The 16192-nt window shown below is 47.9% G+C and overlaps 1 long non-coding RNA gene and 1 pseudogene across 3 annotated transcripts in view; one reads left to right on the top strand and one right to left on the bottom strand.

Moving 5' to 3' along the window:
• The window catches only part of LOC135966737 (uncharacterized), a 134909-nt gene that overhangs the window by 24635 nt on the left and 94082 nt on the right, over positions 1-16192 (top strand). The gene's annotated exons all lie outside the window — the stretch shown is intronic.
• Positions 1158-10653, bottom strand: LOC135966735 (uncharacterized; annotated as a pseudogene).

The raw sequence follows: 16192 nt of genomic DNA, 5'->3' as shown, positions 1-16192 counted from the left end.
TTGCAGCCCCTTCAAGCTTGTATCTTCCCGAGCAGCCTAGAAGCAGCAGCCTGTTTGCCTCTGCCCCTCCCCAGGGGGCCTCAGCCAGATCCTGTGCTCAGCCCCCGGCTGGGCAGTCTGCCTCTCTTGTCTCTCTCTCTTCTCTCTCATCGTCCTCCTGCGCCTCCTCCTTCTGGGGACCTGCATCCTTCCTCTGTGCTTCCTGGCAAGCCACACCTGGGACGTTGGAGTTCAGGCTGTCCTCCAAACCGTTTGCTCCTCTCTGAAGAGCGCCCCCCCTGACTGGCCGTGAGCAGCTGGAGTGGATTGCAGGGAAGGGAGGTGGGTGTTCCTGTAGAGACGCCAGGGTCTTACCTGGGGAGAAGGGAGCCTGCACTGGGCAGGCCGCCCTCCTGAGGAAGGGGATGGGGTGGGAGGAGGCTCTCGTGGACAAGGGGCCCACCTCCTGCCCTCCTTCCCTCTATCCCAGTCTGTTGTGAGGGAGGGCGGGACCCTAGGTGATTTCTATGCAGATCTTCAATTATCCACGCTGTGAAACAAATACTTCTGTTTTTAAGATCAGAGGAAATCTCCTTTGTTTCTCTGCCTTTTATTTTATTTTATTTTATTTTATTTTATTTTATTTTATTTGAGAAGGAGTTGCCCAGGCTAGAGTGCGGTGGCGTGATCTCGGCTCACTGCAACCTCCACCTCCCAGGTTTAAGCAATTCTCCTGCTTCAGCCTCCTAAGTAGCTGGGATTACAGGTGCCCGCCACCACATCCGGGTAATTTTTGCATTTTTAGTAGAGATGGGGTTTCACCATGTTGACCAGGCTGGTCTCAAACTCGTGACCTCAAGTGATCCACCCGCCTTGGCCTTCCAAGGGGTTGGGATTACAGGCGTGAGCCACCGTGCCCGGTCTGTCTGCCTCTTAGTTAGAACCTGTGTATTTTATGTTTTACATTTCACTTTTCTGGGTCAGAACAGTAGTGTTTCTTTTTCGTAGTGTTGCTATGAATGTCCTTTACGGTTAGGAGACTGGGTTGGCTGCCCACTGGAGAGTGGTATCACTGGGTCACGGTCACCATCTGCCGCAGCAGCGTCCAGAGTGTTTAGAGTCTTTCCTGGACGTAGACACCCTTTTGTCTGACATTCAGATAAAACCAATCACCGCATTCAGATAAAGAGGTCAGAGCTGGGAACCGTTAGTTCACATCCACCTCTCCCGAGAGTGTTCACGCCTCTTCCACGCGGGGCTAGGCTGCTGCTGAGCATGGTTCTGCTGGCTGTGGCTGTGGCCTCTTTCCTCAACCACAGCCATCGCAGGCCTGCCACAGTTTTTATTCTTCTAGAAGAGAATAGGCAACACAAGAGAAGCAAGGTATGTTAGATATGAAACCGTTAAAAATTATTTCCTCAAACATTGTATATATTTTTTGCCCATACCTAATTTGATAGCAATTTTAAAAAGATTAAAATGAAAAAAAAATTCCCCTATATTAAGTCTTTGAAAGGCATCCAACTTAGTTTTCATACAATTATTCTCTCTTTGGAGTCATACTTTGTTGGTTTCAGTAATGTGTAACAAATGCACCAGCATAAACAGATTTAGGAGCAAACAACTGCTTCGTAATTATAGTTCAGCTCGCGGGGCCCAGCTGTGGGGGTGCAGCCTGCGCCTGCCTGTGCGCCAATAGGGCTGGTCACCTTGAGCATCTGGGAGTGTCTGGGTAAGTGAGGTCTGGGCAAGGCAGCGTCCACACACCTGCGTAGTTCTCACTTTGTCCACGTTATCCGGCAATGCCACAAAATTATCAAGTAAGTGTTCTCCAAGCGCATATTCAGTTAGTGTTTGGAAAGTGCATAGGTACCTCATACAGCACCTTTAAGAGGAACTAGGAGCCCAGGAATGAGAGCGGGTGTGAGGCCTGTACTCTCTTTGCACAGATAAAATATGCATGTGCATATCTGAGGCCAGAAAGTTAGATTGGGGCCAGAATGTGGAAGTCCTTACCTGTGGGATACTAGGGAACCACTGAGGGTTTCGGAGAGAATCGTGTCTCTGATGTGCGGCATGCCGTGGAGCCGGGGGGTGACAGGGCAGGCTCATGCAGGGCACTCGCCGTGGCCGGAGGAGGAGAGAAGGCAGCCAGTGAGCTGAGCAATTCGGTGCCTCGGTCAGGAGGGGAAGAGGGAGTACAGGAAGGCGGATGAAGCTGCGAGTCTGCACCCCGAGGTCGCCGTTGCGCTTTGCCGGAAATCAGGAGAAGCAAGTGTGGACCTGACTCAGAGATACTTAGAGACACCACTGCAAGCTGCAAGTTTGGAAATACAGGAGGAGGCTTGGGGAAAATCTGGAGCAGGGAGCATTTGGGAGCCTCTTAGGTAGAAGTGCAGGTCAAGTAGCCAGAGTGTGAGGCGTGCATGTCTGGAGAGAGGAGGCCAAAGGAAAGCCCACATTTGGAAATGGAGGAAGGGTTGGAAGACCCAGAGAAGGCCCTGCTTAGAATCCAGAGAAGAGCTGGATGGCGCAGTTCACTAAAGCCCAGAGCCGAGAGTTTCCAGGAGAAAGTCCCAAGTGTTGCTGAAAACCAGGGGGCAGGACTCCAGTTGGAGCCTGTGGGGGAGCCTGGCGGCCCTGATCCCTGAGAGCAGCCAGAGCCTGGGTGTCATGGTGGAAGTGGGTGGGAAGTGCAGGAAGCAGGTGGAGATGGTCCTTCAAGGCCTGGTGCTTCACACAGGTAGCCAGCTGTGGACCGAGACACAACTGGAGAGGGGCCTGAACCCAGAGCATCTCCAGGTGGAGGAGGGAGCCAGGAAGGGCAAAGGTATCCGGAAGAAAGGGGGCAGGCATGGAGCCAGGTCCCCAGGGAGGCTGCAGTCTTCTTTCTCTGTTCATGGACTGGTTGTTGGTTATTTTGAGTTCTCAAAGTCGTCCACTCGGTGCGGTCCAGAGAAAGTTCCCAGGGGTCTCAAGCCGGAGCAGGCCTTGTGCTTTTCCGAACACTGTGCGTGTTGACTCAGGGTTACCGTCAATGGCTAATTCTAGCGTGTCTTTTGTTGAAGTCTGCAGAGGAGCCTCAACCAGCACCGGCTTTTGAAGAACTTAGAAAACTTGTGTTCTTCTGATTCTGGGATTTTTGCCTGAAATGCCTCGTATATTTTTGGCTAGGTGTTGTTAGCACTTGTGTTACAGCATTTGGAGCTCTGTATTTTTGTGATGTGCTAGCTGTGAGGATGTTTAAAATTAGATTCCTAGAAATCAGGTTATAGGAGCTCTCGGCCATGCTTCATGGGTTATGTTTTGACCCCTCATAGTGGACCCCGTTGCAGTGGCTATTCTTAGTATTTGTGGAACACCTGACTGGTGATGCTAGGAGAATGTGATTTGTTTTCTTTGTAAGTCTAAAGTCTAACGACCTTGTAGAGTCTTTATACCTATCTCTTATAAATCAGCTTTAATATACTTGAAAATGTCCTCATTGTGCCCTTGAAAAGCAGGCTCACATTTTAAAAGTCATCCTTTTAAAATCCTTTTCTGCAGCCTGTGCCCTTTGTCTGTTTTGTTACCTTCACTGCAACATCATGAAACAGGGACAAGGGCTAGAATCTATTTCATACACAGAGCTTGAAACAGGGACAAGGACTAGAATCTCTGTTTCATACACAGAGCTGAACTGTGCTGAGCGACCTGCTATGCTGACGTCTGTTTCTGTCATGAGAGGGAACCCAGGCCTCTTGACTTTTCCTTTTGTACATTTTCAAAAAGAATATTTTTTCCTCTCTTGGGTCCATTCCATTGTGGGATTCTCTCCTAAGGCTGTTTCTTTGCGTTCCATTTTGACAAGTATGATTTATTTCTGAGATGATGAAAGGGCAGTGAAAAGGCCTGGGAAAGAGAAAGCAGGAAGAGAAGGAATCGTCTCATGATTTTAGTCAGAAGGAAATCACTCAGACAGAAACGCTATTCCAAGTGGGTCAGATCCCAGGAAGTGGGATTGAATAAGTGACATGATATCGCACAACTGTTTTACATTCTTGCTGTTGCCAGGGGTAACGAAAAGAACGAGTATATTCATTCCGAGGTCAAATATATATCTTTGCTGACTCTGACTATAATTAGCAGAATTCGTTCAGTTCAAGTTTGAGAATACCTTTACAGAAGAGGGTCTTCGTGCCCGTGTGCCTATTTCTATTTATATGTTCACACGTATTGGAGTATAAATGTGTGTGTGCTGTGTGTGAGACCTCATTATTTGAAACAAGAAATGTGCAGTAGAGCTTATTAATTACGGGAAGGTACATTTGGGGGATAAACCACTTTGTTTAGAATTGAATAATGGGGTCTTTGAGGGATGTATATATGTATGTGTGTTTGCATTTATGTGTATGAAAGTGTGTATTGCATGTATATGTGTTGTGCATGTATGTGTGCCTTTGTGTGTAATGTACATGTGCATGCATGTGTATATGTGTGCATGTGTATTTGTGTTGCATGTATGTGTGTGCATGTGTTACGTGTTTAGGCACGACTGCACATATGTGCAAGTAGGCATGCATGGATGCTCATGTGTATATAGTTATACATGTATATTTGTGCATGTTATGTCTACACACTTACGTATGTATGTGTGTCAGAATGTGTATGTATATGCATGTGTGTTTGAGTGTTGTGTGTATGCTTGTGCGTGTGTGTTTGAGTGTTGTATGTTTGTGTGCGTGTGTTTGAGTGTTGTGTGTATGTGTACGCGTCTGTTATGTGGTGGTATTATGTGATTATGTGAACGTGTGTGCATGTGTGAATGTATGTATTGCATATAGGTGTGCGTGTCCATGTGTGTGTGTGTGTGTGTGATATGTGTCTGTGCATGCATGCATGTGCACATTTGATTTGTGAATCCTCTCTGGGAGGGGCATGTTCCTGGAGACAGTGCATGGGATCCTCCGCTGTCCTCTCAGGGAGAGAGACATTGTGAAAGTTCGAGCCATTAGGTAAACATGCCTGATGTTCTATAAAATATATATTTAAATATACCACTGGGGTTAAATATATGTTAAATGGGTGCAAAGCTGTTATATTGCATTAAAAGTCATGTTAGTACTTCCTGGTTAAAGGCTTTGTGAAAGATTTCCTGTACATGGGACATAATACACCACACAGAATTACAGCAGGTCAATGGTATTTGCCAGGAGGTCTGGCTTATGATTGGTATTTCTAGTTGCAGACATGCAGGTTGAGCTTTGCTGGACTTAGAGGAGGGTCATTGACTCTGCCCACTGAATGATACCAGCGTCTCTGCTGCTTCCTTTTTCTGCCGGCTTCATCCAGAGCTGGGACAGCTGCTCTCAGACGCATTGTACTTTTTTCTACATAAAAATCTGCAGCATTTGTTAGCAGTCCAGTAGCAGACCGAGTGGCAGGTCCAGGGGCAGGTCCAGCGTCAGGTCCAGCATCAGGTCCAGCGGCAGGTCCAGCATCAGGTCCAGGAACAGGTTCAGCGGCAGGTCCAGCGACAGGTCCAGGGGCAGGTCCAGCAGCAGGTCCAGTGTCAGGTCCAGCGGCAGGTCCAGCCAACTTTCCACATGGCCCATGTGAAAATGTACCCTCTCCCTTCCATTTTTTAAAGCAGTATCATTAGTAGAGCCTACTGCCATTTCTCCTTGAGCTCCTCACAGTGGATGGTAAGCATTTGCTTTATTAAAGCAAAGTTCCGTGCTCTTTGTGCTAAGTCCCCTCTGCCTTTCTGTGAGAGGCTAGAATTGGGATCGACCCTCAGCTGTGCCAGAGCCTTGGTACATGTCTCAGTTCTGGAATCTACTCTGTGCTTGTTGCCTTCCATCCACCGACAGCCGTCTGTCTTCCTGTCACTCCTTCAACACGGAGTCCAGCAGAGTGCACACAGGTGAGCCTGTGTGAATGCTGGTTTTGTAGGATCTTATCGGGACCTTAGTCATCTTTTCACTAGGAAACCAGACACTGCAAAGGACTTAAAGAAAAGCCCAAAGAAGCCGTATCAGTAGAATCATAGAGACAGAATTCTACAACCATAGGAAGTGGCATTGATTATCATGAAATGTGCATTTATGTGAGGCATAGTAAAACATCACATTTCTTACTGGGTAAGAGCTTGGAAAAGATTATGAAAGTATAACTGACTCTACTCTTGTATCGTAGAACATGGTAAAATGATGCAAGGTGTTGTATAGAATGGAACAAACAGAATATAATTATATAGAGTAGCGCAGAATAGAACAAATAGCATAATGTTATATAGGGTAGCATAGAACAGAAGAAACAGTGTAACATTATGTAGTATAGTATACAATAGGAAAAATCGTATTACATGGTCTAGAATAGAACAAGTGGGATAGTATTGTAGAGTATACAGTTGAACTAATGACGTAGTATTGCATAGCATAATACAATCTAGATTAGAACACACAGCATAGTATTAATATTACGTAGTGTGGTGTGGAATAGTAGAGTCGCATGGCACAGAACAGAGAGGATAGTGTTCTGTAGCACTGATGCAGGAGTTTTGCTCTTTAGCTCAGCTGGGTCCAGGTTCTTGTCTAATGACCAGGAAGAAACAGGCACGGGGACATCGAAGAGTGAGTGCAGTGGAACTCGTTAAGCTAAAAGTTAAGCTCTCAGCAAAAAGAGGGGTCCTGAGAGCAGATTGCTGGTCGCCCCCTTCCCAGTTGACTACAAGGGCTTTTATATAGAAGCTGATGGGGCTGGTCTCGCTGTCTAAGGAGCAAATATCTGGTGGTTCCACCCCATTCCCTCATGTGCATGGGGACCTTTAGTCTGCTGTGAGCATGTTTAGGAGGGCCCCCCCGTGCAAGTCCCCCTATCTGCACAAAACATGGGCTGGAGGCTCTCTGGGACCCTTCCCTTACTGTCTGCCTAAAGCAAGCTGGCTAACTCCTTTCTGTATAGAAGAAAATAGAATAGAATAGAACAGATAGTACAGCGTTTTATAGTATGGAGTGAAGCTGTAGTATTCTATCATAGAGAATGGAATAGTATAGAATAGAACAAACAGATCGTACTAGTGTAGTATAGAATAGTAGCCTCATGCAGCACGGAGCAGTGTTGTTCTCCCTATGTACAGAGTGTAACCACCAGGAGAGCGTTCTTCAGTGGGGCGTCACTGGCCCTTCATATTTCTTTGGTTCTGCGGAAATGAGGAGAGGAAGTTAATAGAGGGGGAGGAGGTTGGCTTTCTTACTTTTAAGGCGCTCATTACTTCTTGGGGATCATTTGATGGTCCCCTTTGGTAGTATTCTGTGAAGCAGTCTCTGTACTCTGTGTAGGGTGAAATGTGGAGCAGTCTGTGGACTCTGTGTAGGGTGAAATGTGGAGCAGTCTGTGGACTCTGTGTAGGGTGAAACATGAAGCAGTTGAGAAAGGATGAAGTCAGAAGTAGCTCAGCAGAGATGCACCAACTCTTACCTGGGAGACTGTGGAGCAGTCTGTGGACTCTGTGTAGGGTGAAATGAGGTGTTTTGTGTGAATTGTTGTCTCATGCCTGGCACATGGCAGAGCCTCCGTGGATCTTGCCGTCGTGAACCCTCTGATAACTTCTCTACAGTGCCCTCCACACTATAAATACCACACATTGTGGGAAGTCCGGGCCTTTTCAAAGGCTGGGTTTCATTTTAACAAAATTGTTATGCCCTGCTTATTTGGAATGGCCAGATCATCCTGCACTTCTGACTTCACCTGTCCAGCTGGGTACACCTCCCTGCGTGCTGCCAAGGTTTACGGCGGAATTCCCTGACGCCACTACCCTCACTGCCTGCACCTGAATCTGCTGTGGGGTCATTTCCTTATTGGACTTGTCTGGGGACCTCCTGAGGGGTGGATGGGTGAGGACTGGGTTATCTGGGGAAGGTGTTCATGGCATTCCTGTTTTCAGTTTGTGTCTCTGTTGGAAGAGATGCTTTTAGCACATCCGTTAATCCAGACGTGATTAGCAAGGAGTGTCTCTCCCAGGTAAGAGTTGGTGCATCTCTGCTGAGCTACTTCTGACTTCATCCTTTTTAAAGTCTGTTACAAAGAGAACTTTGGTTTCTCAAGGTTTAAGAATTGATGTCAAAGAGCAATTTAGTGTTCTTTTTGAGTCACCAGCCTTGCTGTGGATGATTCATGAGTCCTTGGTGGTTAGGGCCACAGCACAATCGGTGGGCCGTCTGTTCCCCACCCTGGTGGATACTTTCTCACCCAAAGAAATGTATTCTGTTAACATGTCTCAGTTAGAATATTTTAGTAGGAGACAGAGTTATGGCTCTTGTTTTAATTTGTAATAGATGATTACTGTAGCAGGGTCAAGGTTGAGACTTGCAGTGTAGCTCATGGAAAACATTGATTAGAAACACCCAAAATATATCACCAGCTTTGTTGCTGCAGCTCCAAGGGACTAGGAATGCATATATATTTTTTCTTTTGTTATTATTTATTATTTTTATTTTTGAGACAGAGTCTTGCTCTGTCACCCAGGCTGGATTGCAGTGGCATAATCTCAGCTCACTGTAACCTCTGCTTCCAGGGTTCAAGAGAATCTTGTGTCTCAGCCTCCCAAGTAGCTGGGATTACATGTGCCTGCCACCATGCCCAGCTAATTTTTGTATTTTTAGTAGAGACAGGGGTCTCACCGTGTTGGCCAGGCTGGTCTTGAACTCCTGACCTCAAGGGATCTGCCAACCTTGGCCTCCCAAAGTGCTTACATTACACACATGAGCCACTGTGCCTGGCCGCCATGATCATTTTAAATGTGGCACTGAATATCTGCCTTTTTTTTTTTTTTTTTTAAGAAGTGCAAATGTTACCTCTCACACCTCTATTCTGTTGCTGGCCTGGGCTGGCCAGCAGGGTTCCCAGGCTCGAGGCCATGTCTGAAGTGTTGTTGGACAGTGTGGATCTGTGACCCCTTGGTCTTTGGGGACGTGGGGCACCCCGAGACACCCACAGTCTTGCGAGGGCTTACGGCTCTGTGTGTGGCTGCTGTGAGGCAGCCTTCGGTGGGGAGGAAGGAGAGCAGAGCCCATCTGTCCTGGTGCGGAAAATGCCCAAGAAACCAAAGAAATGGTACAAAAAAAATCATCTGCCCTGGTGCCATTTCTGTAAAAAAAAAAAAAAAAAAAAAAAAAAAAAAAAAAAAATTCACTCTGAATGTGGTTCTGTGCTTGAGGAGGATAGAAAATACCTGGAAAGGCACAGAAAGTGTTCTTATGGGGTCAGCGCCGGGAAGTGGGATGGGAGGCTTGGGAGTGTGTGCAAAGGAGGAAGTGGCATATTTTATTCTAGTTTATTTGGTAGAGCAAGTGATGAAAGTGAAGCTTGAGTGATCAGAGTAGCTCGGCCTGGCCATGGGTAGATCCCAGCGTGTCCCGCCTCCCGCCTGCAGCTGCAGCTCTGTTTCTCCGTCACAAATGAGACAGGTGGCCTGAGGTTGTGGGCCGAGGAGGGGCAGCTCGGTGTTCCCAGCACCTGACTGTTCAGGCTGCTCTTGGGCCAGCCTGAGGGAAGGGGCGGAGGAGAGCTGGGAGGGTGCACAGTGCGTCCTCCTCCCCCGCCCTGGGACTGAGGTAAGCCCAGGCTGCTGTCAGGATGGAGGAAGATGCCCTCAGGACGGAGGAAGAGGCCGATGGAGTTTGGTCAGCAGCCAGTGTTGTCTTTCCCACAGGGGATACGCAGTGCCCCAACTAGCAGGAAAAAACTCTGCTTTAGTTTTTAAATTTTGCTCATTCTCTTTATCGTGCTGGTCATGGTAAGATTTGGATATTGTTGGTAGGAATCAGTGTCAATTGCGTACAGTTGACTATTGTCCAACACAAGCTTGAGCTTTGCGGGTCAACTTATAGGTGGATTTTTTCAACCAAACTCAGGGAGAAAATACAGTGTTCTGCCACATGAAACGCATGTCGGAGGGCTGATTCTTTGTACACGCAGAAAATACAGTGTTCCTGCCATGTGAAACGCGTGTCGGAGGGCCGACTCTTTGTACACGCAGGTTCGGCAGGTCCACCTGTGGGGCTTGAATGTGCCTGGATTTGGTGTCCATGGGGTCCTGGAACCGACTCCCTGAGTCCAGCGAGGCTGGCCCCGGGATCGACTCCTTGAGGACAGCGAGGCTGGCCCCAGGACCGGCTCCCTGAGGACAGCGAGGCTGTTTCTAGTAGCAGGTGGTTTATTTTGTGTTTTCCCCCTGGCTCCACACCCCGTTCTCAAAGACACGGCTGTCACAGGGGGACCAGCTGGGGCAGGGGAAGAGTGGAGGGCACCTGGTAGAAGTGGCCGTGGACTCTCTTAGGAACGATAACCGTGACACCTACCGTAGACGAAGATGTTGTTGGTCTGCACTCTTCTCGTGTTGGTCTGGGGCATACAGTGGCCGTGGGCTGGTGTGGTCCACAGCCCCGGTCTGGGGCATGCAGTGGCTTTGGGCTGGTGTGGTCCACAGCCCTGGGCTCCGTGGTCCCTGACCCTGAAATCCCATCCGGTCCTGTGTCACCTTGGGCCAGCTGTCTCCTGAGGGGAAGGGAACAGGGAACAGCCCTCCCCGCATGGCCTCCCCAGCACCACCCACCCCCAGGACCTCCAGTGTTGACCCTGCTGGGGGCTCCTCTCTCCTGGGGGGACCTTGTCCCAACAAGAGGACTCCATGGGCTGCAGGAGGTGTCGAGCTATTTTCTCTCCTGGAACTGGGTTGCTGGCAGCTCCCAGATGCAGGAGGAAAGGCTCAGAAGTGCCTTCATAATAAGGAGTTGTTGACGTGAACTTTGGACAGCAAACACTGCTTACATTTCCTTTTCCATTTTGATGCGTTAATGGTGTGCGGCAACACCGTGACACACGGGGATGCAGGTGATGGGTGACCCCCCCGCAAGGGGGCCATGCACCTGTTTGATAAGAAGGCATGCTTCTCTTACTGCAAATAAAAGCTGTTAATGGTTTTCTGCCAGAAAGACCCTGTCCTTTATGTAGGATACATAGCGGATCATTTGGCAAGGGATTGGGGATTTGGGGTTAAACTAAAAACAAATTAATTTCATTTTGTAGCACTCTGAACCCATTTGAGTTAATTATTCATTGAGAATTTGAATAGCACACACTGTTCTGACTTCCAATTTCCCCCTAATGAACGGCATTTGCTGTAACATGACAAAACCCTTAGTCTTAGAATTACTGGGTAATGTGGAAAAAGTCAAAGTTGGTTCTCTGTTGTTTTGCTTTAAGGAAATTATATTACTTTGCAGCCACTTAGTTTTCTCCTTTCCAGTAAGAAAAATTGCTTTCTTACTACCTGAAAATTCGTGAAGGTCAAGGGGACACAGGCTGCAGTGCATTAAAAGCCACCATCAAATGTGGACGTGGACCGAGTTTTCCCCTGTTCTCTCCCACCATCAAATGTGGATGTGGACTCAGTTTCCCCCTGGTCTCGCCCATCATCAAATGTGGACTTTGACCCAGTTTCCCCGTGTTCTCGCCCATCATCAAACGTGGACGTGGACCCAGTTTCCCCCGTTCTTTCCCACCATCAAATGTGGACGTGGACCCAGCTTCCCCCTGTTCTTGCTAACCATCAAATGTGGACTTGGACACACTTTCCCTCTGTTCTTGCCCACCATCAAATGTGGACACGGATTCAGTTTCCCTCTGTTCTTGCCCACCATCAAATATAGATGTGGACCTAGTTACCTTCTGTTCTCACCCACCATCAAATGTGGGTATGGACCCAATTTCCTTCTGTTCTTGCCCACCATCAAATGTGGGCATGGACTCAGTTTCCCTCGGTTCGTGCCTACCTTGCCACCATGGCTCATTTCACAATCACTCAGGAAAGGAAGAAACATTATTTTTAATAGGCATGAAGGCAGTTGTTTTTAACCTAAGGAACAGGACATAATTCCAGCAATGGGAATGACCAGCCGAGTGGGTCTGTGTGAGGTTTGGAAGAAAAAAAGGATTTTAACTTCCCCTCTCTGTGTGTGCCCACCTCCCCCAGTTGAGAGTCACAGATTTAATTACTTTAATTTTGAGCTTAAAATAATTTGACAACCTAACAAAAACTACTACAGTCCTATAAAATTCTGCTGTGTGTTTGGTTTTTCAGTTGCTTTTCTGAATATGGTAAATGAATGCATTATGAGTTGTTATTTTAGTAATTGCTGTAAAAATTAATGTATGTTATAACCAAGTGTTATAAAGTTAATTTAGCACCAAAGGAAAGCTAAAGCTGCATTGATTTCCCAGTGTAGTTGTGCATAACAACGGCTCCATGAGGCAGGGGCTGTGACCCTGCAGTCTGGTGGGAGCAGGTGCCACCTGGCTGGTGCGTTCGCTGCCCGTCCCCTCTTGCTGCCAGGCAGCTTTGCAGTTTCCAGGCTATGCGGGAATTGAGGCCGGTGGTCAGTAAGAGACGGTGGGTAGTTGGGTGGTGCAGGTTGACGTGGGGTGGAAGGAGGCGTGGAGAGTCTGGGGAAGCCTGGACAGCAGCTCCGGTACCTGCACAGGGGAGCAGGGTGCAGCGGCACGGGACAGTGAGTAGCTCCTGGAAACAGCCGTTGGGGTTTTTATAGATGAGTCTGTCTTCAGCTCTGCATCCCTTTCCTGCTGAGTCCGGGTGGAGAGTGGAGGCGTCGAGCGCTTGTTTCTCCAGGTGAGGGCCCATCGGACACAGCCAGTGTTTCCTGGAGTCCCCTCACCTGGGAACGTGCCCCTGCTCTTTTCAGAACAAAAGAAATCTTAGTTAAACTTGACACATCACCTTTCCAGAAGGTGTTTAAGTCTGTATGCCTGTTAAGTCACCTAACTTTAAAAAGTAATGATACAATATGCTTCTTTTTAGGGGAGAGAACCTAGCTGATTTAAAAGATAAAATCAGAGGTTGGGGTCGCAGCATTGTGGAGGAGACTTGGTTTATGTCCTAGTGGGCAGCAGTGTTTCCTCAACTATGGTGTTTGCTCTATTATTACATTACAGAGGTGACACTTCAAGCATAGGGAAATGGAAGGCAAAACAGCGCCCCCATTCAGAGATAAACGTTATCAACATATTCATGCACTTCCTTCTGCTGTTTTTGCTCTTCACTTTTTGTTTTAAGACCACGTTCGTAGGATGGATATATAATTGTTTATGGTGACTTTAAAAGCACCTTTCTTGCTAAAAAGAGTATTTTTTCAGTCTGGAAAATTTAGACAACATGTTTTGTTTAAAAATTAATTATAATACCACCGTGAAGTCATCAATGTTTTTATACATTTTCTTGGTCTCTTTATGGACTTAATAGATACAATTTAACAAATTGGAAATAACGTAATATTATGCATAAAATGTTTCTTGGCATTAGAGATGGAGCAGAGAGGAGGCACAGGGCTTCCCGCTGGCTGAGGTCCTCCCAGGGTGTGACCAGCAGCCTCCCAAGTTTAGGGTCTGCACGGAGTAAGATTTCTAAATTGCCTTACACCACAACCCCTGCAGCCACGCGTCCCTTTGATAAGGGGGTGTACTCTGATAGATTTTTCAAGACAAGAGTTTGCTGGATCTGAGGCTGTTTCAGCTGCTTCTGGAGACGGCAGGTCTGGGACGTTTGTGCCAGCTCTCCCTCAAGACCCCACGGATGCCACATCCTCATCTTTTGGAACCCAGTGTTGTAGAGGAGAAATCTGAAGCCAGTTTGATTTTTGCTTCTTGGTAGGAAACTGATGTTTTCAGGCTTTTCCCCTTTATTTCCATAATGAAGATGATGTCCAACCTCATCCAGAGGTGTGTTTGTTACCTTGTCGGGAATGTCCAGCCCTTATGTCCCCCTTCAGGTCCTCAGTCCCTTTCTCAACTTCCTCGCAATCCTCCCCATCTCATCCATCTTCACTGTAATTCTGTTATTTTTTTTCATTTTTGTGCTCACTTTCCCATGCGACTTTTGTTCTTGTTTCACAGATGCCCGTGCCAAACTTTATGTCTGGGGCTCGAGGGCCGTGTTTTATTCTGTCTGCCTCTGCATGTACTTTTGAGAAGTGGGGTTGGAGGTTGCCCCCCAGGTGCTGTTTCAGCTGGACCTGCCCAGACTCTGTGAATTGGGGGCGTCGGGCAAATCCCATGTGGCTCTATGGTGGGCCGTGCCGCTGAACCGTACGTCTGAGGTTTGGGGGCCGTGTTTCATTCTGTCTGCCTCTGCATGTACTTTTGAGAAGTGAGGGTGGGGGTTGCCCCCTGGGTGTTTCAGCTGCACCTGCCCAGACTCCCTGAAGTGGGAAGGTCGGGCAGAACCCGTGTGGCACTACAGTGGGCTCTGGTGCTGACAGAGCAAGAAGCCGCACTCCCAGGACGTGCTTGCAGCTGTGGGCAGGACTGGGATTGTGACAGGATCATTTCCTTCTCTAAAATACATCTCAACTGTTATCCAGAGGGTTGGCTGTAGGCTTTCAACAGCTTCACTCTTCTTAGTTACCAGGAGACAATTCACTAAACAGAGTTGCTGTCAGGGTTTAATTAGGAATTTCTGCGAGAGGCTGGTGGTACAGCTCCCTCTTCAAGCCTCCTGCAGCCTACCCGTCCCCACTCTTGGGCCCAGCCACCTGCATTGGTCTGTGGAGACTGCACATTCTCTGTTCTCCTAAGGGGCTCCTGGACTTCGGGACAGCCTTGGTAAGTTGATGTGTAACTCCCAGTCTCTTCTCTCTTTAAGTAAGTACGTTCATGGAATCCTGATCTTCGAAATTGTTTCATCTTTGTAAAACAGCCATAGTTTCCTAAGCCACCTTGTGTCTGAGTGTGAATCACTTGTTATTTTTCACTGCAGAATGAACAGAACTGGAATCATAAGATTTAGAGGGTGATGAAAAGACAGAGGTTAGCATATTCCATTTTCTCACCTTTTCCTTACACTTTTTCCTTAAATGCACCCCTCGTATGTCTGTGAAGTTCTTCCCAATTCTGTAACGTCACTCTATCCGCAAGTGGAACATTTGTGAACACTAACAAGTATTGATGTATACACCTCTGCAACCCCGCTGGAATTAATGCTTTTTATTTATGAATGGATGGTCATCAGATGGCCAGAGGGATTCCCTGTGAATTGCGGGGGTCCTCATGCCTGCTTGTGAGTGACATGCACATGGCGAGGGCTAGGGAATCTCAGTCTCTGTGATTTGAGTTTTGACATCGTTTACGCAAGGCAGGTGGATGACTCTTTGAGCTTGGCATGCTCCTGGGTGGCACAGCACAGCTGACATGGAGTGGGGCAAGGGCTTGTTCCACGAGTTTCTGTGTTTTTGTTTTTGTTGTTGTTGTTGTTGTTATTTTTTTTGAGATGGAGTCTCTCTCTGTCACTCAGGCTGGAGTGCAGTGGCGCGATCCAGGCTCACTGAAAGCTCCACCTCCCGTGTTCACACCATTCTCCTGCCTCAGCCTCCCGAGTAGCTGGGACTACAGGTGCCCACACCACGCCCTGCTAAATTTTTTGTATTTTTAGTAGAGACGAGGTTTCACAGTGTTAACCAGGATGGTCTCGATCTCCTGACATTGTGATCCACCCGCCTTGGCCTCCTGAAGTGCTGGGATTGCAGGCGTGAGCCACCGTGCCTGGCCTGTTTTTGTTTTTTTGAGACGGAGTCTTGCTCTGTCATCCAGATTGAAGTGCAGTGTCATGATCTAGGCTCACTGCAACCTCCACTCACTGCAACCTCTGCCTTTCAGTTCGAGCAATTCTCTTGCCTCAGCCCCCCTAGTAGCTGGGATTACAGGCATGTGCCACCATGCCTGGCTGATTTTTGTATTTTTAGTAGAGACAGGATTTTGCCATGTTGGTCGGCTGGTCTTAAACTGTTGGCCCCATGTGATCCACCCGCCTTGGCCTCCCAAAGTGCTGAGATTACAGGCATGGGCCACTGCACCCGGCCCTGTGTTTGACTCTTAAATCTTCTTTATCTTTTTAATATTTCTGTTTCTGGACGGCCACTCAGTGGATATGGAGGAAGAGTTCACAGATGTCCGTATTACATTTCTTACTTAAATTAGCCTCCCTTGAACACTGCTGTAGGGTACAGATGCATGAAAGGCTGAAAGGGTGGTTGCGTCCCAGTAAGTGTGAGCGTGGAGCTGGTCTGTGAGACCCCGGTGCCAGTGAAGGCACCCGTGTGAGATGGCCTGGGATGGGGGTGTTCAGAGCCCTGACCGTGGCACACACCCTTCAGCTTTGATG

This window comes from Macaca fascicularis, chromosome 13 (genome assembly GCF_037993035.2).
Source record: "Macaca fascicularis isolate 582-1 chromosome 13, T2T-MFA8v1.1".
Taxonomy (NCBI): Eukaryota; Metazoa; Chordata; class Mammalia; order Primates; family Cercopithecidae; genus Macaca; species Macaca fascicularis.
This window is presented reverse-complemented; position numbering and strand designations above follow the sequence as displayed.